We start from the raw sequence: 27755 nt of genomic DNA on the forward strand, positions 1-27755 counted from the left end.
ATTACCCATACCCAAAATGAAAGTGGGATCAATACTTGTACAATCAGCATGGAAAGGATAATAAGGAATATTATAACTCCATGACTACCAATTTAATGACTTAGATGAAATGGACCAATTTCTGCAGAGACACAAATAACCAAAACCCATAAGAGGAGAAATAGGAAGCCTGAATAATCCTATATATATATTAAATACATTTAATTGATATTTAATAATCTTCCAAAGAAGAAAATACTTGGCCCAGATGATTTCACTGGTAAATTTTACCAAACATTTAAGGAAGAAATGATATTAATTCTCCACAATCTTTTCCAGAAGATAGAAGCAGAGGGAAAGTTCCTAATTCATTCTATGAGGCCACCATAACCCTACTATTAAAACCAGATACAAAAAACAAACAACAAAAACAACAAAACCAGATACATATATTAAAGGAAAGGCAAACATCAGAAAAATGTCTTTCATAAACGTGGATTAAAAATCCTTAACAAAATATTACCAAACTTAACCCAACAATGTATACAAAAATTTATATACCACAAACAAATGGCATTTATTCCAGGCATGCAAGGCTGTTTCGACAACTAAAAATCAGCCAGTGTAATCCACTATATCAACAGATTAAAGAAGAACAAGTATATGATCATATCAGAAATCCAACAGCTATAATATGACAAAAAATTTCAGCAAAGTAAGAATAGAGGAAAATTCCCTCAATTTGATAAAGAACCTCTCTAAAACACCTACAGCTAACATGACAATTGATGATGAAAACTGAATCCTTTCCTCCTGAGATAAGAAACAATGCGTATTTGTTTCTTTTCCACTCCTATTCAACATTGTACTAAACCTTATAGTTAATGTGATAAAATAAAAAAAGCGATATCAATTGGAAAAGGAAGAAATAAAACTGTCTCTATCCACAGATAATGTGTCTATATAGAAAATTCCAAAAATTAACAAAAAGAAAAAGCTCCTGAAATAAATAATAGAGTACAGCAAAGTCACAGGATATATGATTAATACAAAGAGATCTACAAAAAGATTAATACAAAAAGATCAATGAGCACCTGGATTTGGGATTTTTTAATACATTTATAATAGTACCCAACAAATTTAAATACTTAGGTATAAATCTAACAAAATATGTGTAGGAATCATGTACGGAAAATATGGAAAACAACAAAATGCAAAACTACCAGTAAAATATAATCAAAAAAGACCTCTAAAAGGGCAAGATATTCTGTGTTTATAAATTTGAAGACTGATTATTAAGATGTCCTTTCTTCACAATTTGACTTAATGCAATCCCAATTAAAATCTCAAAAAAAAATCTTATAAGCTATTTCCTATACTCTTTAGGAAATATACTTCCTATACTCTTTAGGAAATAGCTTATAAGATTTTTTTTTGAGATTTTAATTGGGATTGCATTAAGTCAAATTGTGAAGAAAGGACATCTTAATAATCAGTATACCTAAGTATACAGTATACCTAAGTATTTAAATTTGTTGGGTACTATTATAAATGTATTAAAAAATCCCAAATCCAGGTGCTCATTGATCTTTTTGTATTAATCTAAATTTATAAGGTAAGACAAAGAATGGCAAGTGGTGAGAGTTTCTCCCTGTTAGAGTGAGAGGTTACAAATAAGCAAGAGGGAAATTCTAGAATTATCATGTGGTAATGAATTAGAATTGAAGACATAAACATGATCTCATATTTAGCTTTATATAGATACAAATGGTAACATACATATGGAACATTTATAGATATATGTGTACATGGTAAATATATACGCATATTTCTTTGTTCTGTTAGCTGAGAGAGCCAAGAAGAAATTACAGCCATTAACAACAAGAAGGCATGTGTTATGGTGACCACTGGGTGTTATATGCAACTGATGAATTACTGAACTCTATATCTGAAACTAATGAGGTATATGTATACTATATGTTGGCTAACTGAATTTAAATTTAAAAAAAAAAAGAACATCTAGCACCCAAACTTTGGTTTCTAATACCATTCTCCAATAAAAGAAACCAGAGTTCCTTGGAGAAATGACTGATCCTAGGACTGGAGCACAAAATAAACAAGATGAGTCTGAAGTATCTTATAGTACTAGGAATTTAAAAAGTGCTTTTCTAAAATTTTTTATTTTATTTTTTATTATGCTCAATTGGCCAACACATTGTACATCACTAGTTTTTGATGTAATGTTCAGTGATTTGTTAGTTGCATATAACATCCAGTGCTCATCATAACATGTGCCTTCCTTAATACTCATCAATAAGTTACCCCATCCACTGACCCCCTCCCTTCTCTAACCCTCAGTTTAGTTCCTGGAGTCCAGAGTTTCTCATGGTTTGTATCCCTCTCTGATTTCTTCCCATTCAGTTTTCCCACCCTTCCCCTGTCACCCTCAGCAGTATTCCTTATGGTTCTCTTATGAGTGTCACCATACAATAATTGTCTTTCTCTACTTGACTTATTTTATTTAGCATAATACCCTTCAGTTCCATCCATGTCGATGCAAATGTTGGGTCCATTCTCTTACACCATACACAAAGATAAACTCAAAATGGATGAAAGACCTAAGTGTGAGATAGGCATCTATCAAAATCCTAGAGGAAAACATAGGCAGTAACCTCTTTGACATTGGCCACAGCAACTTTAAGACTCATCTCTAAGGGCAAAGGAAACAAAAGCAAAAATGAACTTTTGGGAATGACATTATGGGTAAAGGGCTGGTATCCAAGATCTATAAAGAAGTTCTCAAACTCAACACCCAAAAAACAAATAATCTAGTCAATAAATGGGCTTTAAAAAAAAAAGCAATGAAAATATATGTCAAAGATATATAGGAGTGAAACCATATGATAATTGTACTATATGCTGACTAACAACGTAATAAAAAAAAGAAAAAATTGTTATAAGACTAGATCTTAAATGTTCTCAACACACACACACACACACAAGATACACAGGAACTGACTGAAAGAGTATTCAATGGTCAATGTTAGACCAATTTTAGTAGCAAAATAAGGTAGTAATGGATTATAAGCTACAGTATAAATATCCTTGAGCCCATACTGATATAAATAAATAGTTGAATAAATAAATGGGGAGAAGAGACAAGTCTCCCACAAAGAAGAACTCCAATTTATGTTGATACTCTACACTTATGGAAGTAGAATAACTCCCTACTCCTTAAATGTGGGTTGTGCTTGACGACTTTCTTCCAAAGATTATGGTATGGAAAGGAAGAAAAGAGGAGCTTCACTGTGGAGAAACTTGAAAACCAAGCAAGTGAAGAAAGTTAATATGAACACTGGTATGATGTGATGAGAATGGCACTTTACCTCTGTGTTTTCCATTCAAAACGACATTATTCAAGTCCAATCTTTCAAAACATCAAATAAATTCCAACGAAGGAACATTCTACATACTATCTAACCAGGAATCTTCAAAACTGTTAAGGTCATCAAAAAACAAGAAAAGTCTAAGAAACTGTCACAACTAAGAAGAGCCTAAGGAGACATGATGACTAAATCTTGAATGAGGTCTTTGATCAGCAAGAGGACATTAGGTAAAAACAGAGGAAATCTGAATGAAGTATGGACTTTCTTTAATAATAACGTATCAATATTGGTTTATTAATTGTGAAAAATATACCATACTAATATAAGATGTTAATATAGAAGAAACTACACAAGGGTAGGTGGGGTGTATGGGAATTCTCTGTACTATCTTCACGATAATTCTATAGAGAAAAAGCTGTTCTAAAATAAAAAGATAATTTAAAAAATATGTAAGCTGGAATAACAATTTTTTTATTTGTTTATTTACAGCATAACAGTGTTCATTGTTTTGGCATCACACCCAGTGCTCCATGCAGTACGTGCCCTCCCTATTACCCACCACCTGGTTTCTCAACCTCCCACCCCCACGCCCCTTCAAAACCTTCTGGTTGTTTTTCAGAGTCCATAGTCTCTCATGGTTCATCTCCCCTTCCAGTTTCCCTCAACTCCCTCTCCTCTCCATCTCCCCATGTCCTCCATGTTATTTGTTATGCTCCACAAATAAGTGAGATCATATGATACTTGACTCTCTCTGCTTGACTTATTTCGCTCAGCATAATCTCTTCCAGTCCCGTCCATGTTGCTACAAAAGTTGGGAATAACAATTTTAATATCAGACTAAAACTCAAAATTTAAAATAAATTTAAAATTTAAACTAAAATAATTTTAAGATATTTAAATATTTAAAATATTAAAGTAATATTTAAAATAAAAGTCAAAAACCAAAAATTCTCATATAAGTCTGGGGGGAATATTATATGCTGATAATAACAGATAAAAGGCATAAATTAACAAGGAACATAGTTTCATATTATATAAAGCAAAAGTTGATAGAATTGACATCTAGAAAAAAATGAATCAACAACTATAGCTAGATATTTTACCAAAAGTCTTTCTTTTTTTAGCCAAAACCCTCTCAGAAATTCTTGCAGTAGGCATGAAAATAGTTAAAAAGAGGCAGGGGATATCATAATTAATGAATAACAGAATTAATAACTATGAATAATTTAGAATTTTAGTTTACATGATGGACCAAAAGAAAAAAATTATGATAGCTCACTAGGTACCATGAAAGTATTTGATAAAGTTCAACACACCAATATTTTAACCTCACAAACCAAAAATAGAAGTCAACTTTCTTAATTTGGAAAAGACAGTACACCAAAAGCCTTCAGCAAGTCTCATTTTTTTCACAAAGTAACATTAGATACATCTATTTAAATTTCAGAACAAGATAAAGATGCTCACTTTGCCTCTCCTTACCATGGTATCCCACAACCCTGGCCAATTCAACAAGAAAAGGAAAAATGGTTGTAAGAAGTGAAGGGAAAAATAGAAAATGGCCATTATTTACAAATGATACAATCCACATTAAAATAAACTCGATTTCAACAAATGATGCTGAGAAAACTGGATGTCCACATTGCAAATAATAAAGTTGGACTCTCACCTGATTCCATATACAATAATTAATGCAAAATGGATCAAAGACCTAAATATAAGAGCTAAAACTGTAAATACCTTAGAAATGAACATAGGACAAAAGTTTCAAGAGAATGGATTTGAGAATGATTTCTCTAACATGAAACAGACAACAACAACAAAAAGACAAAAAAAAAGACTATTTAGACATCCTGAATATTTAAAACTTTTGTGCATGAAAAGATACCATCAACAGATTAAAAGGACAAACTACAGAATGGGAGAAAATATTTACAAATCATATATCTGATAACGGGCTAATATCCAGAAAAAGGAGAATTCCTAAAATTCAACAAAAAAGAGCAAACAACTCAGTTCAAAAATGGGCAAGGGACTTGAATAGACATTTCTCCAAAGAAAATATGCATATAGGCAACAATTACATAAAAAGATATTCCACATTACTAATCATTACCAAAATGCAAGTCAAAACCACAATGAGACACTATATCACACCTGTTAAAATGGCTACTATTAAAAAAAAACAAAACAGAAAAGTGTTGGCAAGGATGTGGAGAAATTAGAACCCTTATACACTGTTGGTAGGAATGTAAAATCATACAGCTGCTTTGGAAAACAGTATGGCAGTGTCTCAAAAAATTAAAAATAGAATTAGCATATGATCCAGTAATTCTACTTCTTGGTATATACCCAAAAGAATTGAAAACAGAGTCTTAAAGAGACTTTTATACCCATGTTCATAGAAACATTATTCTCAGCAGCCAAGAGATAGACAAAACAAATGCCCATCAATGGATGTATGAATAAAAAATGTGAGATATATATATTTCATATTTTTTATTCATACATATATGCCCTACCATATTCCAACATTTATAAGTTTATATATAAACTTAGTCACAAAAGTCACAAAAGAACAAGTACTATATGATTCCCTTTATATGAGATACCTAGAACAATCAAATTAATAGAGACAACCCTTGTTGACAAGGGTTGAGAGACGGGGAAGAGTGGAAGTTACTCTTTCATGGGTACAGAGTTTCAGTTTTGCAAGATGAAAAGTGTTCAAGATGGTGGTGATCATTGAACAACGATTTGATATTTAATAACACTGAACTGTGCACTTAAAAATGGTTGATAGTAAATTTTACATTATTTGTATTTTACCGCAATAAAAAAAATTTTTTAAAAGATTTTATTTATTTACTTGACAGACAGAGATCACAAGTAGGCCGAGAGGCAGACAGAGAGAGAGAGGAGGAAACAGGCTGTCCGCAGAGCAGAGAGCCCGATGTGGGGCTCAATCCCAGAACCCTGGGATCATGACCTGAGCTGAAGGCAGAGGCTTTAACCCACTGAGCCACCCAGGCGCCCCCGCAATAAAAAATTTTAATTATAAAATAAATACAAACAAAATACCACATGAACTAATAATTCAGTACAATTTCAACTTATAAATGTGGAAAAGGTTATTCTATACCTCAAGACAAACTACAAAATAAAATAGAAAAATAAAAAAACCTTTGTAATAGCAACAAAAACAACGTATTGAGAATTATACTAATAAAAGATGAAAAAGACCTTTACAGAGAAAATGTTTAAACTCCTCAGGATAAAAAATGAGCACAGCTAAATAAATATAAAATATAATATAACCTTATAAAGATATCAGATCTGTAAGGAATTTTTCTTGAATTCAATGCAATGCTAATAAAGATACCAGTGGAAATTTTTTGCTCACCTTACAAACTTTCTAATACTATATGGAAGAATAAAGGTTCATAAATAGTTTTCAATTATTATTTTGCATTTGTTTTGCATTTTTATAATTTTTTTTTCCATTTTATTTATTTTTTCAGTGTAACAGTATTCATTCTTTTTGCACAACACCCAGTGCTCCATGCAAAACGTGCCCTCCCCATTACCCACCACCTGTTCCCCCAACCTCCCACCCCTGACCCTTCAAAACCCTCAGGTTGCCCCAACCTCCCACCCCTGACCCTTCAAAACCCTCAGGTTGTTTTTCAGAGTCCATAGTCTCTTATGGTCCGCCTCCCCTCCCCAATGTCCATAGCCCGCTCCCCCTCTCCCAATCCCACCTCCCCCCGGCAACCCCCAGTTTGTTTTGTGAGATTAAGAGTCATTTATGGTTTGTCTCCCTCCCAATCCCATCTTGTTTCATTTACTCTTCTGCTATCCCCCTACCCCCCCATGTTGCTTCTCCATGTCCTCATATCAGGGAGATCATATGATAGTTGTCTTTCTCCGATTGACTTATTTCACTAAGCATGATATGCTCTAGTTCCATCCACGTCGTCGCAAATGGCAAGATTTCATTTCTTTTGATGGCTGCATAGTATTCCATTGTGTATATATACCACATCTTCTTTATCCATTCATCTGTTGATGGACATCTAGGTTCTTTCCATAGTCTGGCTATTGTAGACATTGCTGCTATAAACATTCGGGTACACGTGCCCCTTCGGATCACTATGTTTGTATCTTTAGGGTAAATACCCAGTAGTGCAATTGCTGGGTCATAGGGTAGTTCTATTTTCAACTTTTTGAGGTACCTCCATGCTGTTTTCCAGAGTGGTTGCACCAGCTTGCATTCCCACCAACAGTGGAGGAGGGTTCCCCTTTCTCCACATCCTCGCCAGCATCTGTCATTTCCTGACTTGTTAATTTTAGCCATTCTGACTGGTGTGAGGTGATATCTCATTGTGGTTTTGATTTGTATTTCCCTGATGCCCAGTGACGTGGAGCACTTTTTCATGTGTCTGTTGGCCATCTGGATGTCTTCTTTGCAGAAATGTCTGTTCATGTCCTCTGCCCATTTCTTGATTGGATTGTTTGTTCTTTGGGTGTTGAGTTTGCTAAGTTCCTTATAGATTTTGGATACTAGCCCTTTATCTGATATGTCGTTTGCAAATGTCTTCTCCCATTCTGTCAGTTGTCTTTTCGGCAAAGGCAAGGGAAACAAGGGCAAAAATGAACTATTGGGATTTCATCAAGATCAAAAGCTTTTGCACAGCAAAGGAAACAGTTAGCATTTTTATAATTTTTAACACAATGAAAATATCTTTATTTTTTCTGACTATGTAAATAAAATATGTTCATTAAAAATCATGACTATATATAAACATAAATATACATAAATACATACATGTTTATATATGACTATATATAAACATGTGAAGAAATCACCTGGAATTTCCCTATGATACCCTACCCTACCCTATGATAACCACATTTAACATTCTAATTATCCATGATTGCATTCCTTATGCATACATGTACATACATAATTTTACAGATGAGAGCATATCATACATTCTCTCTTTATCATGGCTATCTTTTCTCCACTTTCATCCTGAATCCATGTAGCCATGTTAATATTCTATTTTTATCTATAATCATATATTTTGTACATATACATACATGTGGTTTAATTCATTCTCAGGATGATAGACTATTACATAATGTTTGAGCCATAATTCAGTTATATCCATCTCATTAGTACAACTTCATTTGCCATTTTTGGTGAATATATACAATGCTGCAGTAGAGGGCCTTGTGAGTAAAATGTTCATATAGAATTGTACTTTTATGGGCAAGATTTGTACTTATATTTCTGTAATGGAGAGCTTTCTGGGACTAGAAGTATTGAATAGAAAAGAATATATATTTTTAATATTCATAAATATTGCCATATTCCCTTCCCAAAATGCTATATATTTTAACATTCCTACTACTAATTTGCATCACATTATTTTCTTTATGTCTCTGTTCAATGAATGTAAAGTTTTATCTAATTGTTTCTTTAATGTGGATTTCTCTTTTTTAAATTTGGGCATCTTTTCATATTTGTCAGTTATTTAAATTTGTTTGTTTCTGAATTACCTATTCATATCTTGTGTCCATTTTTAACTGATTTGTTCATCTCTGAATAATACAGAAATTAATAATTTGAGTTACAAATGTATTTTTCTTTTTTCATTGTTGCCTATTGATCTTTTATGGAATGTTTTGCCATACAAATGTTTTAAATTTTTATGTAGTCAGTTATTTCTATCTATTTTATAGCCTCTAGATTTCCAGTTTTGGTAGGAAGATCTCAGTAATGCATCTGTTGTGCATTTCTTCTCATAGATTTTCAAAGTTTTATTTTTAAATTATTTCTGTGTCTTTATTCATTTGGAATCTATTTTTTTATAATATGGTATATTTTTCTTTCTTTCCATGTGGATAGCTAGTTGGCCAGTAGGCTGATTTTGAAGATATAAAAAGAGCAGGAATTTAACCTCTCAGATATTAAGGCATGAAACAAGCTATAGTAATTTGAAGCAGTGTGGTATAGGCACAAAAACAAATATTAATGAAACAATAAAGAGTTCAAAAGAGGCTAATATTTATATGTGAATTGCTATATCATAAAGTTGACACCAAAAAGAAGTGAGAAAAGATGAAAGATGGCTTATTTAGTAGATGGTCTTGAAAAAATTTGTTTACATGCAGAAAGGCAAAATGAAAAACAAGGTTTATTTCAAATGGATTAAGGACTTCAATGTGAAAGTTAAAATGATAAAGCAAATAGAAAAAAAAAGTAGGGGAATATCTTGGTGCCTAGAAAGCAAAAACCATATATATATAGATAGATAGATAGATATACACACACACACACACACACATACATATATATAATATATGTATTTCTATATATGTAAATGTACATAGAAAGCTGGATAATACCAAGTTTTGAAAAGAATATAGACAAGTAAGAGCTTTTATACAGAACTGATAGGAGTGGTAGGTGGTAAGGCCTATATGGAAAACATTCAGACTATATGTAGCAAAATTATAAATTTTCATATTTTAACCTTAATAAATTAGGAATACCCCAAAGAAACCCTTGCAAGTACTACAAAACAAACAAACAAAAACTAAACACACAAGCAAGAAGTTTGGTACTGCTTTATGTATGCATCACTAGAAAAATAGATAAATACAAAAATAGTGGGTTGATATAATGGAATGCTACAAGCAATTGGAAATAATGTACTAGATATACAGGAGCCAGTGTAAATACTCCTTAAAAATATGATGTAGCATGAGAACAATTTTACAAAGTGGAATGAGACTAGTATCATAATACCAGTTACAAACAGCTTAAATGTGTGTGTGTATATATAGTATATATGCACAACCATAGGACAAAAAATGCATTTTACATATACAAGAACATATATTGAAAGAATTAGATTGGTTGTCCATGAAGTGAAAAGAATGGAGATTAGGGATAAAGTAGAAAATGAAGTAAAACAAAAGAAGCACCCTGCTTAGAAGAATGTGATGGTATACTATACACTGAGTTGTACGATTATTCAATTCTGTATCTCAGATCAATAACAAAAACAAATGAAAAAAAAAGGTAAGTCTAAAAATCTCATTTTTCATTTCTGGAAACTGAGACCCTGGGAGATTAAGGTTCCTACCCAAGACATACAGCTAATTAATGGCCATTCCAAGGCAAACCCAGATATACAGACCACTTTGCCCCATTGCATCCTTTACATAAGCTTTAAACAATATATACAACCAGAGCATTAAAGTTGTCAGGAGCCCAATATACTGTAAAATGTTACCTACCACATAATTTAAGAAACCAATGTAACTATATTTTGAAATAGTAGATGTCTTGGGTTTTGTCCACCAACTTCTTTTCCTTTGGAGATTTGCAACTCCCCAGGTCCATATGTTTCTGGTGATGTCAATCCCTGGAACCACTTCATCATCATCAATACCAAGATGGGTACTTGATCCAAACTAATCCAATTATACCTTCTCCCAAGAAGTTGTATCTTAAACAGAGCACAGGAACAAATTTGGGTGATGGCCCAACCAAAGGAGAGAGAGTCCTGAATTCCTGCTCTTCAGATGGCAGAGGCAGATGTTCTGGTCTTTCTCAAAGTCTGCTGGTTCAGCTTTTTCCTAAATTGTGTGGGCTGCTCAGCTTCCCGAAAATACTTTTGTTGACTAAATTAGTCGGTGTTTTCTGTTAGCTTGTCTAAAAGTAATATGTTAATTGCAATAAATTTTAAACATTTAATAAACATTTTCATGATGCTCTGGAATTGAATGGGCCATGGAGGGAGTTGATCCGTATGGCCCATGTTTCTTAAAATAGATTTCCCGGAAATTTTTTTTTAGGCTTGTCATTCTGTAGCAAACAGAGGAATTCAAATGCATTCCACTGATGAGTCATTCCAAAAGAGACATTTTATTATCTTAATGTTTAGAGGCACTTTTAGCATGCCGAGTGTTAGAAGACCTGGAACCACTTAAATATAAACCTCTCTGACATTGTTCTTTCTTTGCTCTCTCCCTTCATTACCACCTCTCCCACCTGCCTCCTCATTGGAAGGAAAATATAAATAATAGTACACAGCCTGGTGGTGATGTGCAGACAGGGGCTACAATATTTATTGGACAACTATATACTTCCTTGGGAATTTTTTTAAACACAATCTCATTTTCCACTATTGAATCACTGCCCATGTGGAGTGTGCCATAGAATGAATGAAGTAGTGAATAAACATATTAAGTAAAATGCTGCTATAACTTCACAGAACATTAATCATAACAGCTCAAATACATCCATTGTTTGTATTTCATGGAACTCAAAATATTTCACCTATTATCTCAGTTCACAAGAGTCCCATGAGATAGGTAGATAACCTTTGGTATGCAGTGCCTTTCCCCTGATGTCTATAACATTCTATGCACTCTTTCTTCTTCCTTCTCCTTAAACTCTTATGGGGGAGCAAGGAGACAAGGGCTAGCCTCTTTGCTTTACAGGGATAAAAACAGATGTTCATGAGGGACAATGATTTGTCTGTTTGGCCACAGAGGCAGATATATGGGACTAAAGGATATCCCAAAAAAACTTACCACAAGGAAATGAGAAAGAAGATGCTTAGATCAAAAGGAATAAAAAGTGAGAGAGAAAAGGGGAAGAAAGAGGTGGTCAACTCAGCCTAACTTCCCACCATTCTTCCGTCATTGTTCTCACACCACAGTTTCAGAGTACAGAGTAGCCACTGTCATTCCTTTTATTATGATTATGTTCAGTTAGCCACTGTGTAGTACATTAGTTTTTGATGTAGTATTCAATGAATGATTTTTAGTTGCATATAACACCCAATGCTCATCACAATACATGCCCTCCTTAGTACCCATCACCCTGTTACCTCATCACCCCACTCCCCCCCCTCTGAAACCCTCAGTTTATTTCATAGCGTCTGTAGTCTCTGAAGGCCATTGTCATTCCTAAAATAATTTTCACTCCACTCTGAAAGTAAAATGTTGATAAATACAGTGGTCCAAGATCTGGGCAGGGGGCAATGTCTAAGTCCATTTCCATTACTACGCACATTCTTTAGCAGTCACATCACTTCTGGATCTTATTCGCCACTATTTAGATGATATATATTTCACATGTGAAGACTTCCTCTAAACTTTGTGATTTCTGACTGGAATTTGGAAAGACAGACCTGGTAGGGATAAACTGGGCCAAGTTCCTCTCAGCTTGTGGACAATTTCTCTGTGTCAAAGTGATCTGACATTGACAACAGATAAGTTGAGAAATTAAAATAAGTTTCCTTCACCTTAAATGACAAGAAGTTTGAAGTTAAATGAATTGTCCAGGTATAGTAAACCATTCATTTCAAATATCTGGAAGCACTTTCCCTCTACTTTCTCTGCTTTTTTATAATTGTCTCCATTCTGCCCTATCCTTACATATCTCACTTTGTATTTACTACATTTTTGGCAATAAGTAGGTATGAATTTGGGTGTTTTTAAAGGTCGTTTTCCTAACATTTGAGGGTGAGAGAAAATAGTTACAGAAAATACAAACAAGAAGATAACCTTATTGCTTCAAGTAAGTGATTGAACTACCTTCACTAAACAATCTAGAAAAATTTGCTTGGAAACTAATACAAGGTCATGTTTCCAGAAGTGAAGCCATTTGACCTCCTTTCATTTATTTCTCCCCACATTGGATAAGTGTAAGAAGGAGAGAAGGTGAGGGAAGGGGAAAATGCCCGATTGTGCAATTGCCCTGAAAGGTAAATTAGTACTGATTTTAGGTTTGTGAAAGGCAGGAGAAGATGGCCATGCTTTTCTGTGATGAAAATGACTGCCAGTCTCTACTATGGTCTCCCTGTTGACGGTGGTTTGTCAGTGTAATAGTGAAATATTTGAAACCACAAGATCCCTCAGCTGGAGCAACAAATACTAGCTATTTTCTTAAGACCTCTGTCAAGATATTTTCTTGCATCACAATTTGAATTTTTTTTCCGGAGGACAGTGAAGGTCAGATATCACTCTTTTTCAAAAAAAGCAAAGTTAAATGTCTTTTAAATAACTTCTCTTAATCTTTCAAGCCATTACTCCAACCCATGAAGTAACTTTAGTACCAACCAGCTTCACATGCATTTAATGAAGAGAAACTAATGATTTAGAGATTTCTGTGAAATGCTTTTGAGCTAGAACATCACCATATGCATTTGTGTGGTTTCTTTATCCTTATACCAACAAATATCTTAGCAGGGCAGAGATTAAAAAAAGGAGCTTCCCGTAACAAAAGCAAAACAAACTTTGTGTGGATCTGGAAAAACTCTTGAATGAGAAAAATGGTTACTTACCAAATGTAATATGGAAGTTATTTGGTGAATCACATACCTATTTGTACTACAGAAACACATTATGTGGAATAGCTTGTGCTAGGACCAGAAGGGAGCCTGTCTAAATAAAATGGAGCAATAAAGAACATTTCCTTCTAGCCAGCTAGTATATTTCTAAGTGCATTTCTACCTGGTTTTGTCTACAGAAAAAAGAGGACATATTTAACTTAGCAACCAAGCAACAAATGTACTATAACTAGTTACATAAAACCATATTTATGTGGATTTTGGGATTAGCAACTAAAATTAGAGAAATTAGGCAAATTTGGAAATTGCAATATTTTCAAGAAATTAGTTTTTGACTATATAAAGCATATATATATTTCTCCACTCAAATCTTTTCAGATCCCTTCTACCATTTCTACCACCCCACCCTCATTCCCCACATCTGCTCCTTTCGATTTTGATGGCCAAGCTCAGATTCTCCTCTGAGGCCCACTTTGCCTGCATAATTAGATGGAAGTTCCAGAAATGTATTCCACTTTTCCCCTACTCTCCACAGCCCTTAGCAAATGACTAGTTGACACTGAATAAGACAGTCTCGGTTTTTGCCTACAGTAAGAAACTCAGAAGTGCTCCTAATGCTTCAGAGCAACACTTTGGGCTCAACCTGAGGCCAAGAAAGACATTGCTTGAAATCTTACCTTTGCATGGCTTGCCCAATTTCCCAGCTTCTCCCAAAGAGTACCTCCTAAAAAAGTCACTTGGCCACAAATCCTCTCTGAGCCTGGTTCTGGAGAAACTAACCCAAGACAGTAGCTCAAACCACTAATTAAACAATACCATCTCCATTTCATACTCATCTATAATTAGTAGTATGTGTATATGTAATGTTCAAAAACAGAATTTTCTCTAAATTAGTATATATTAATCAACTAGAATTCCATAATCTGTTGTTTACCTTCATAAACCTCTCCTTCAAAGAGAATACAAAAAGAAAATCACACCATTAAACATGAATATCACATTGAAAGTTAGAAGAGTACAAATTAGCAAAAATTTAAAAATCATGTTTAGATTTGTAGGAGTTTTGAAGATTCTTTACAGAAAAAACTTAAGTCAAATTCCTTTCAAGTGTTATTTTTAAAATGCTCTGTAAGTTATTTAGGTCCTTGAAAAAAATTTACTACTTTCAAATTAATATAGCAGTAGATCAGCTAATAGGACTTAATTTTGATAGAAGATAAACTATGAAAATGTTGGGGAGAAAGTCATGATGAACAAGGAGCATTTTAAAAAATAAATAATAAATGTTTTTTGACCAACATCCAACTCATTAAAATCTTTCTGAATCCAACCTAAATCTTTGCTTCAGAACCTTAATACCCTTTAGTGGGTAAATTGAATTAAATTTAGAATTTAACTTGTAAAGGTCAAAAGACATACTTCTGATGACATAGGAAATTAAATGTATGCTATTTCATCTTCCATTTTTTAATGCATAATATCTCATTTATTTGGAAATGATGATGGTAAAAACCTTTCATGCAGAATAATGCCTATATTTTAGCTAGAAAAACATGATCACATTCTTTTTAGATTAATTCTGCTTCCAGTTTTTGAAAACTAGAGAAATGTCCACATCTAATATGGGTTACATATTGAATTGTAAGTAATGCTATATATAGGTGAGAGTAAACTGAAAAACAGAAACAGCATGTGCCCGTCAGGTAAATCCAGAACATACATACATCCATTAATTCCACAAATATTGATTGAGTGCCTAATATATGTCAAATACATATGTGGTTCCTGCCCCCATGGAACTTAGTCTAGAAGTGTTCCTTTTCAGTTCTTTATCCTCCTTGACTTCACAGTATTTCACATTGTTGACCAATGTATTTCTCTTAAAATTACCTTCTCTTTAAAGTCTAGAGATCTGAACCTGTGGAATATTCATCCCTCTGATTTCCTCTGGTTTTCTTGTCTCCTTCTGTTCCTTTCTTTTGTCCATCACCAAATGTTGATTTTCCCCAAGAGTTAGTTCATCTCTGGCTGTTTACTTAGCTTCATCTATACCCTGCAAGCTGCTGACACCAGATAGACATTTCTAATCTAGACTAATATATACTATAGACTAATATATACTAATATAATATATTTTCAACTGTGTACTTCACTGCTCCATTTGGGTAACCCAGATACCTCAAACTTAAGGTGACCTCTTTCCTCTCACCAAAAAACAAGCAGAGGAAAATTATCCTTCCCTGTCTTCCCAAGCTCCATAAAATGCTATATCATTATTGATAAAACCTAGCTGCCTTAGATCAGAAAACCTCTTGTCTGGACCACTTACCTGTCGTTACCTGGTCTTTGGTCTCCGATCTCTCTTCCCATCTTTCTGTCAAGTCACAATTCATACAACACCACCAAAGTATCAGTTATAAATCTGATATTAACCATGTTAATCTTCACTTTAAAATCCTTACAGCTATTCATTAATTATAGCATAAAATTCAAACTTTTAATTATGATACATAATGGGCTTCCAATCTCATCTCAATCTGATTTTTAAGATTTATCTCTACCCATCCCTATCTTATATCCAGCAGTGCTGGGCCAGTATTGTTTCCTGAGATCTTAGACATCATCAGGCCTCTGTTTTTGCATGTGTTGTTCTCTGTACGTGCAATTCTTCACCACACTACTTCAAATCTGACTCATGCATATAACTGAGAACATCTCAAAAATAGATACTGACTTTTATTCATATTTGTACCATCAGAACAGCCATGTGCTTGGATTCACATGGATGTTCAATTTATGTTGGATTTGAAACCCTTTACACCGTGGTTCTCAGTTTCCTATTCTGTCTCATCTCTAGCCTTTTATCCAATTCAACCAATTTTCTAGTCATATAAACTTCATCATGACTGAACATATCGTGTTCTTTCATGTGTTAGGCTCTGTTAAAATCCTATTCACCTTCCAAGAATCAACTCAATCTAGACACTTTAGAAACACATTTTCATGTGTTCTGTGAAGTTTTCCCTCTTTTCTCTCCAGACACAACCAGGTAGAATCATTTACCTTCCTTTTCAGTAGCTAAATATTCATAATCTAATGCTTACCCAGTTAAATTACATATGCATGTCTTTGTCTCTCCTACCAAATCATGAGATATTTATCTAATTTATATCTCCTGCACCAAGCATCATGCCAAGTATCCAGTGTATGTGTGTGTGTGTATATGTGTGTGTGTGTGTGTGTATATATATGTGTATATATATATATATATATATATATATATATATGGTCTTAAGTTGAATTAAATAAAATTGAAAAATAGTCCAGATTACTTGGGACACAGGATTCTCATAGCACATGGTCTACAACTTTAGCTGACCCTTATAGCCTTAGACTCTCCTTAGTTTCTGAGTTATTTTTACAGGACAACAATAATTATAACAGCTTCATCCCCACACTTAGTAGGCTCTGGAATTCCATAAAGCTAGCAGCCACAACATAAAGTTCTAATGACATGCCCCCAAGACTTCCTCTGGATCCTGTAACTGCCATTGTTCATGCTTCCCTAACAAAGTAGTCACCTTGGCTCTTCTGTCTGTGAGGTAGCACTTAGGACCCCATTTGCTCAAGAAAGGACAGACATATCTCATGGAACCACTGATTCTGCATTGTCCTTCCCCCACCACCACCACCGTACAGACCTTATTTGTTATAGAACTCAGCAGGGTATGGGAAAACCTGCTTTATTGGGGGGATTGTTTATAAGATACAGAAGTAAAATTGGAGGTAATTGAAGTTACTTTGACCCAAAATCTTCCACAAAATGGAAAATACCACTCCACCATTTCTTATCTACCTGTTGACATACTCTACCATCTACATGGAGTGTGTTTTTCCATAAGGAAATGGGTCATGAGTCTATTAGATAAACTTACTGAAAAGCCATGCCATCAGCCAACCAAATAGAGAAAAAGGCATCAGAATCAAGATTGAAGGAAAGATAGACTCCATCTACCTCAGGACCAGAAAAGTGATAAGTAGGAAATCCCTCTGAATAGTTTTGTTACCACAAGTCTATGTGATGGGGTCAGATCAAGGAACAGGAAGAAGTAGCATCTCAAGAGAAAAACATTTCAGATGTGATGCCATCATAGATAAAAGCTATGAAATAGATGAGTGATAGGTAAACTGGGCATATTATTGTGGTCATTCCTACATAATACTTTTAAAAAAATAATAATTATCTTTGGCTTCTGTTAATTCTTTAGATAAGATTTTGTTTCCAGGGGAAGGGGAACCATCCTACACTGTTGGTGGGAATGCAAGCTGGTGCAACCACTCTGGAAAACAGCATGGAGGTACCTCAAAAAGTTGAAAATAGAACTACCCTAGGACCCAGCAATTGCACTACTGGGTATTTACCCTAAAGATACAATGTAGTGATCCGAAGGGGCACGTGCACCAAAATGTTTATAGCAGCAATGTCCACAATAGCCAAACTATGGAAAGAACCTAGATGTCCATCAACAGATGCTTGGATAAAGAAGATGTGGTATATATATACAATGGAATACTAGGCAGCCATCAAAAGAAATGAAATCTTGCCATTTGCGATGAACTGGATGGAACTAGAGGGTATTATGCTTAACGAAATAAGTCAATCGGAGTAAGACAATTATCATATGATCTCCCTGATATGAGGAAGTGGAGATGCAACATGGAGGGTTAGGGGGTAGGAGAAGAATAAATGAAACAAGATGGGATTGGGAGGGAGACAAACCATAAGTGACTCTTAATCTCACAAAACAAACTAAGGGTTGCTGGAGGGAGGGGGGCTGGGAGAGGGGGTAGGGTTATGGACATTGGGGAGGGCATGTGCTATGGTGAGTGCTGTGAAGTGTGTAAACCTGGCGATTCACAGACCTGTACCCCTGGGGCTAATAATACATTATATGTTTAAAAAAAATTTTTAAAGACCTTGTTTCCAGGGAAAATCTTATTCCTCAAAGATACTTTGAGCAAAATGCAACCAGTATGAAATTAATCCCATCCCATTATTTGGAAGAGAACTTACATCTCTAATCTCATTATTTATTAATTCTATCAGCAAGCATTTATCATACACTGTACGTGTGGCACTCTTCTGATGGTGTAGGGTAAAATGGTGAAAAAAAATAGACAAAAATGTTGGCCTTCAGAAAGTTTATATTTTAGTTTTCAATAATTTGAGATTCATGTGCAAATAAATTAATATCAAGAAGTTTCTTTTTATATCTTTTTACTGGAAGAAGTATTTATAAATAAGTAGGATTAAGGATACCATTAAGATGGTTACAATACTATGCATCTTTAAAGATAAAATATGGATTCTCAGATTGATCAATAAATTGTCCTTTTAAAAAGATGTCAGGCAAATGTGATATGTCCTATTTTTATTTCACCTTATATTTTTTGGCTTACACATGTTTTAACCACTTAAAGATATTGTTTGAAATATAAAGATAAAAGATGAAGTGGGTGTAAGAGACATAAGGTATATACAATGATAAGAAGACCTTTTTCTTGCTGTTCTACAAATTCATTCTTTTTTGAACCAAAACCTGAAATTTGTCTTTGAATGCATTTTACAATAAACAAGGAATTTTTACCTCATCAAATAGGTTACAAATATTACCAATTGAGCATTTATAAGAAGACTTTGCTCAGTCTTTTGGTACTTCTTAATTCAGGAAATAAAAACATGATACATAGATTTGTTCTGAGGCTAGAAGAAATTATCCAACACACAATTAAAGGAAAGAATACAATACTCCAGGGAAAAGCAAATGTCAAGATGTCAAAATCTCCCTCAAATAAAATGTTATGGACAAAGCCTAGATATGCTGAGGAGACAGAAAGAGGATTTGGGTATGGCTGCAGGTTATTGTTTTGTTTTGTTTGTTTTGTTTTTAAGATTTTGTTTATTTATTTGACAGAGAGAGAGATCACAAGTAGGCAGAGAGGCAGGCGGTGGGGGGTGGGGGGGAAGCAGGCTCCCCACTGAGCAGAGAGCCTGATGTGGGGCTTGATCCCAGAACTCTGAAATCATGACCTGAGCTGAAGGCAGAGGCTTAACCCACTGAGCCATCCAGGTGCCCCTGCAGTTTTTAATAGATGTTTTTCTCTGAAATAGAGAACTTGAGACTCTGATATAAGTTAGTAGATAACAAAAATTTTATATAAATCAGAAAAGTGAAATTTAATCTACATTAGCAATCAAATTTAGTAAAAGTTGAATACTTTTGACTCCACTAATTCAGAATTTAAGATAATTTCATGGAAAATAGACTAAAGCTTTTTTGGTAATTTGGGATGAATGATCTTCTAGGTCAATGGTTCTTAAACTTCAGTGCTCATAGGACTCACTCAGGGATGTTGGTAAATCCAGGTTCTGACTCAGTAGCTTTAGGATGGGGCCCTGAGATTCTGCATTTCTAGCAAGCTCCCTTTTGATACTTAATGCTAGCAGGGCACAAATATTCTATGACTTGCAAGGACCTGAGAAAATCAGTATAAGCTGGGTTTCAGGGGGAATGATAAACAAACCAAAAATGCACTTTCACAATATCCTTGGAGGGAAAAAAAATGATTATTTACAAATGAACCTTTGTTTCATTAAAACAAATAAAAAAACTCTTACCTTTGTGGTAAGAGTGCTACTTTGCAACATCTTGTAAACAGCTAATTGGAGTTAATTCACATTGTTAAAAAATGAAAAATAATGATTTCTTTAAAAATTCTTTACCTTGTCAATTTTTCATTCTAGTTTCATTCATTTATATCGCCTTCATCTGACAATTATCATTTGATTTCCCTGATATGAGGAAGTTGAGAGGCAATGTGGGGGGTTGGGGGGCTAGGGAAGGAAAAAATGAAACAAAATGGAATCAGGAAGGAGATAAACCATAAGAGACTCTTAATCTCACAAAACAAACAGGGTTGCCAGGGGGAGGGAGGGAGGTAGAGGGTGGTGGGGTTATGGACATTGGGGAGGGTATGTGCTATGGTGAGTGCTGTGAAACGTGTAAACCTGGCGATTCACAGACCTGTACCCCTGGGGCTAATAATACGTTATATGTTAATTTAAAAATTTAAAATTAAATAAATAAATAAATAAAATAAAAAATATATTGCCTTTCTCTTAGTTAATGAACAACTAAAAGCCAAAGAAAATAATATCATTATCCATCTTTAATTCTTCTTTGGTTCATTTTCCTATCATGGGATTTCCCCCATTTACTTACTTCCTCATTTACTCAGAAAACACACATACAGACAGAGAGAGAGGAGACAGAGAGAGAAAGGAGAGAGGAGAGGAGAGAGAGAAGGAGAGGAGAGAGAGAAATGTTACTGAGGGCAAGACCTGAAGAGACTAAGAACAGATCCTAAGATGTGCCTCCTCCACCTTGTACACCCACCTTTGGTAAGATAAATAAACAAATAATATCTTTTAAGGCAAATGTTATTGTAATAAACTCAATAAAAATAATAATCCATTAAAATTCTAAATTGGTATTTCAATGGGCTACTACCGTAGATGTCAAATGGCTGAGGTTGTCCGAAAGCCTTTACTCTACCTTAGTCTCTGCCATATTGCTAAGCTAAGGAAATTAAGAAGTAACGGTGGATTGTACTTTCCTATTTCTAGGAAATGCTAAGGAAACATAGATTCTGGAGGATATCTTGCCTTTAGATATCAATGATGATCTGGTTTTCCATGGCAAATAAACAGTCCTTTCACTACATGAAAACAGAAACCCAGGGCAGAAAGACAGAGATGGAGGTGCAGTGCAAGGAGTATACAGAAAGATGTATGATGTGCAGCAAGAGAGTGTCCAGAAAAGAAACAAGAGATAGGAAGATGAGGAAAAAATCATCTTCTTTTTGCTGCATCATTAAAGCAGCAAAAAAAGAAAACACCGGTATAAGGAGACTTTGAGAAGGTGGAAGAAAAGATTGGAGCCTGCTTATATTTGTGCATGAAAAAGGAGGTTCCTCAAGCTCCAAAAAATATACGAAACACCAGTACCATCCAACATGGCAGAAGGGTTCCCAAGCTCAAGCGTATGATCCAGGTGGAAAGTACTTTCCTATTTCAGAGATGCATGGCTTAGACAATCAAATAATAATTTACTACCCTATGTCTTTTTCCATGCTCACTAAGCAAGTTTTCTTTTATGTGTAGGGGAAAAAATAAACCAATCTAACAAAAGAAGCAATAACTTGACATTTGTATTTCTCATTATAAACTGATAAATTGGCACCAATGGAAAAAGAAAGAGGTGAGGAGGGATGGTAAAGAGAGAGAGAGAGAGAACCCAGTGCTACACCACAGCTTTTGCTATCCCTCTTAGGAAAAACTAGGACATAGAAACTAGGATTCATCAAACAGAATTTTGCTTTGGTAGATCCAACTTCATAAAGTGGAGCTAAATTGAGTGTTACATGAAGTCAAAAGAAACCTACTAGGAATATTAGAGTTAGAAGAATTTGAATAGGGACAAAAATGGGGGGAAAATAGATATCAAAATTGAGAAGGCAAAGAGAACTGAGACTCAAGAATAAAAAACATGTCATAAAGCAAGCTGTAAATATGGATGCATTCCAGAACATTCTTTTTTATGTGGGTCTCGATGAGATTTGAAGAGTTCAAAGTGAACCTGAAGGGAAAGTCCAGACCTAACACTTAAGGGGTCTAAGGGGTCTTCAGTTCCCAGCCTTGTGAATATCAAGATAGGACATGCAAACCTACTTCCAGCTGGCAGCTATAGCTGCTTTTTTGCACATTTGGAGGAACTGATCAGTCGGTCTCCAGCCTAATGTAACTCTCCATCTCCCCTGGCTCTAGTCTAAGCCCTAACTCTGTTGGGAAAAACACAGGGAACCATGTAAAAGCAGATCTGACAGAAGAGACAACAACTCTCATAAGTTGCTTTAATAAGTCACATGTTCTTTTTTTTTCCCCCATTTTATTTATTTTTTCAGCGTACCAGTATTCATTCTTTTTGCACAACACCCAGTGCTCCATGCAAAACGTGCCCTCCCCATTACCCACCACCTGTTCCCCCAACCTCCCACCCCTGACCCTTCAGAACCCTCAGGTTGCCCCAACCTCCCACCCCTGACCCTTCAAAACCCTCAGGTTGTTTTTCAGAGTCCATAGTCTCTTATGGTTCGCCTCCCCTCCCCAATGTCCATAGTCACATGTTCTAACGCATGAGACCATTGTTGCGTTCAGAAGGGTGGAGTCTGACTCAAATAAAAAGGACGCATTCAGGGCTATTAAGAGTTTCCTTGAGTCATGTTCTTCTATGAAGTGAATCTTCTAAGAATTATGCTATGGGTAAGAAAAGAAGGTGCTGCACTCAGCTTAGGCTTAAGTTAGATAAATCACACTGTTACTAACTACTCCATTCTCTAGAAAGGGGCATTCTAGACCTATGTTTCTTAAAGAGAGAAAGAAAAAAATTGAAGGATTACCTCAGCTCTTGCACGTGAGAGCTAATGGAAGTTCCTTTAAGATACTCAGTGTTTGTTTGTTTTTCTTCTCAGCATTTCTTCCTGACCAATAGGAATCCACACCTGAAGCCACCAGTTTCTTCTAACCCTCCACCCTCTCTTTAAGATGTAATCCTATGCTTTGACTGATCTTTTTACCTCTTTTAGTGACTAATGCTCCATTGATGAATTGAAAATATAGGTCCTATTCAGCCTTGAAAGAGACAGTCCCTGGAAATGCACTAAAATAAAATACTTATGTAAGTACAATGTTCTTATAAATCTCAGTATTTATATCTTTAATACTCACCAAGTTATTTTATACTGAAAGCAACATTTGATCTTCCTCTGTAAGCACAAATGGCAAAGTCAACAGTAAGAACCATACAGATGTCTGAAGAGGAAAATTGCAAAAAGAAATGAGAACTCTGCTCTGTAGAGATTTTCCTAAAAAGAAGAATGAAAACAAGGAAGTTTTTCTTTAGTTGGCCTTTGTCCATCTCACTTTTTCTAAGTCCTCTTCCCATGATGCCCAGTCCTGTCATACTCCATCCTTCTACCTATATCTTGATTGCGTAGAAAACATGCACGCTGTTGGACCAGATCAGTTTGGAGAGACCTTCCTCAGACTGTCTACATACAGACATGGGGCAACAGCAAGGTGGAAATCAACATAATTGTCTACATACAGACATGGGGCAACAGCAAGGTGGAAATCAACATAATTGTCTGGAAACAAAATTCTGATGAAGCAAACTATCCTTGCCTCAACAAAGTTATTCTATGCTGCAGAAGTCAGAATAATGTTTACCCTTTGGTGAGCAGTTAGAGATTGTTTCCATGAGGATGTTCAGTTTGTGAAAATCCACTGCACTATATGCTTATTTTATGTACTTTTATGCATGTGTAACATATCAAGAAAAAGGCACTGTGCAAGAGATTGAAGAGGTTCAGAAGAATGCAAAATATAATCAACATAACCTGGATATTTTAAGAAAAATTATTCCAAAAAATGGAATGACATCTAACAATATTATCAATAAAAATCCCTTCTAAATATTTTTATAAATATTTTACAAAAAATATTTTCCCTTTTAAGGAATTACCTTTTAAAAAGACTCTCCCCAGGCCAATATTGGCTTTCAGTATTATAGGTCTGCAAGATGTATGTAGGAAATGAGCTGAAGAATATCTCCAACAGTGTCCTGAGAAGAGGGCAAGCATTGCTAAATCAGGCATCATGTATATTGGATTATCCAACCAATTCTTGTTCTTGTTCAGATTCCTATAGCACGTCAGCTCTGACAGAGACAACAGAACTTAGGTTTATTGCCCTAAGTTAATAATGTTCCAATTTTACATAAATGTCTGTGTAGTCCCAACCTTTTTTCAGTATGAGTACCCTTGCTAATCTAAAAATTTTATCAAACTCTCATGTAATAGTAACTGTGCAAATAGTGTTTGCAGTAACTTCCAAAGGAGTCATGGCTCCCAGGGTAGGACACAAAATAATCCTCCCACAAAAGCATTTCTAGCAAAACATTGTCTAGCGCTGGAATATGCTCCCCCACTGGGTATCACTTTCTCTAGGCCAATCCAACCAGACTCTGTAGACAATTGCCTGCTTTATCCATGAATAAGAATGTATGCAGATTCTACTGTATGTTAACTATAATAAAAGGGGTTGTATTGATGGAATGAACAGAATGCTATTTCTGTCACAAATAACAGAATGTTATTTCTTTTTTTTTAAATTAAGGTATAATTGACATACAACATACTAGTTTCAGATTCGTTTTACAATGTTATGATGCAATATTTGTATATATTGGGAAATGATCACCAAAGTAAGTCTAGTTAGAATCTATCACCACATATAGTTACAGAATTTTTTTCTTCTGATGAGAACTTCTAAGACTTACTCTTAGTAACTTTCAAGTACAGTATTAACTATAGTCATCATGCTGTATGTATCACCTCACTCTTGTTAGAATGACAATTACCAAAAAGAAAATGCTGGTGAGCATAGCATGACATATAAACTTGTTGAATCACTATGTTACACACTTGAAACTAATGTAACACTGTGTGTAGACTCTAAGTCAATTTTTTAAAAAATATGTGAATAACAAAATTAAGTAGCATAGAAAGACAATGGTCAATAAGTCACTTCATTGAAATACTTAGAAAAGACAAGCAAAGTGTTATTAATAGAAGCAAAAATAATACAACAGAAGTAATTTCAAATATATTGGTACTCATAATAAATAGATCCAGATGGGTTAAACCTTCATTAGTATATAAATTTCACCAAAAAAAAAAAAAATGCCATGAACGCAAGAAGATATATATATGCCCATTTTCAAGTCTTATAGCATTATTAACAGCTAAGATATGGAAACAATCAAAGTGTTCAATGATGTGGGGTACCTGGTTGACTCAGTCATTAAGCATCTGCCTTCGGCCCAGGTCATGATCCCAGGGCCCTGGGATCAAGCCCCACATCAGGCTCCCTGCTTGGCAGGAAGCCTGCTTCTCCCTTTTCCACTCCCCCTGCTTGTGTTCCCTCTCTTGTTGTGTCTCTCTCTGTTAAGTAAATAAAATTCTTTAAAAAGAATTGTTCAAGAATGGATGAATAAATGAAAGAAATTGTGGATATATATGAATATTATTCAGCCATAAAAAGGAATGAAATCTTATCATTTGCAAAAATATGGGTGGACCTTGAGAACATTATGCTAAGTGACATAAGTCAGAGTAAGAAATACCATACAATATTAATTGTATGTGGAATCTAAGACAAAACAAAACAAAACAAGTTCATCAATACAGAGAACAGTTTCGTGGTTGCCAGAGATAGGCAGTAAGGGGATGGGCAAAATTGGTGAAAAGAGGCAAAAAGTACAGAATGATCTTTTTGTGCAGTTTCAGAGAAGTCTTCAAAGAGATTTGTCATAAATTTCAAATCACTTGAACAATCACTATTCTGAAAGTACTTTAACTCACGAATTTGAGCAGATTAATACTCTCTTATGGTTTGTCTCATATAGACATTTCAAATGTGAATTTTCCATTCAGACAAAATCTTGTCCTTTCTTTTTGGGAGAATATCTTGGTGTCTAGCTTATGCCATTATTTGAAACATACCTAAACTTTCTGTCATGTTAATCATTAGTTCTTCAGCAGTCATGAAAGAAACATTCAGGAAAACTTCATTCCAGCATTTAAATATAACTGAGTTCCTGTTTTCTTCTACTTCATGCTTCTCTACTTGACAAGGAGAAAACATCAACTGCTCCCCCAGAGCAACTTTGAAAAAATATACAAGAAATCAACATCAGTTTTACATCAGTTCTTAAAATGATGCCTATACATAAATTAAAGTCATCTGCCATCCAGGTGAGGAAAAGGAAGAACTAGGGGAGCCTGGTTGGCTCAGTGGGTTAAGGCCTCTGCCTTCGGCTCGGGTCATGATCCCAGGGTCCTGGGATGGAGCCCCGCATGGGGCTCTCTGCTCAGCGGGGAGCCTGCTTCCTCCTCTCTCTCTGCCTGCCTCTCTGCCTACTTGTGATCTCTGTCTGTTAAATAAAATAAAATCTTTAAAAAAAAAAAAGGAAGAACTAAAAATGTCTTATTTCAACTTCTGGAGTTTTCTTTTCTTTTTTTTTTTACTTCAGTCATAACCACACTATTTAGTTAGAAGCCACTTCCACCTAATATCCTCACCCAGAATAGAACTTGTCTAGGCGAGAATGATATATTAAAGCCAGATTGGAAAAACAAGGGGAAAGATGAAACCTGCAATAGCGTTACCTTCAAGCAAAAGAGAGAAAAGAAGAGTACCCAGGCAAATTTACAGAACACTTGGGAGAAAACAAACTGTAGCATTCTATTTACATGCAAAGTTATTTAATTAATTAAGTAATCTCCACCCTGAGGCACCAGATTCCTTTTTCTCTAATTACTTTAGCCATCATTTTTTTGGCACAATAATTATGAATGAATGTTCCTTCATATTATCAAAAGATGATTTTTTTCCTTCTTTCTGATAAAGCACATCAACTAATTTAATAGATAAGAGCAAAACTATACTTTTGCTTTTTGTCTGTGTCACACTGTAGTTGTCAATCAGAGACGGCTTTGTCCCCCAAGGGACATTTGACCATACCTTCCAATGTACAGGGCAGGACCTTTCTGCCCCTTATCACCTCACAAAAGAATTATTGCACCACTTTTATTTTTCTGTTCATGTATCTACCTAAAGAGAGTGAGGGTTACTTATAGAATATCCTGAGACCCACATTAGTAACAATACTTGCAGTAGACATGGAACTGTGATATCCAAATTCTGTTCAAGGAAAAGACTGTTGTACCAGCTGCTGAGAATACTGTCACAAAAGGGCCTCTGGTTGCTAGCTTTTCAAGGTTTGCTTCAGCAGCAGATGCTCTCCTCAGCAAAGCAATGCCCTTCCAGGGC

Source organism: Meles meles, chromosome 2 (genome assembly GCF_922984935.1).
Source record: "Meles meles chromosome 2, mMelMel3.1 paternal haplotype, whole genome shotgun sequence".
NCBI classification, from domain to species: Eukaryota; Metazoa; Chordata; class Mammalia; order Carnivora; family Mustelidae; genus Meles; species Meles meles.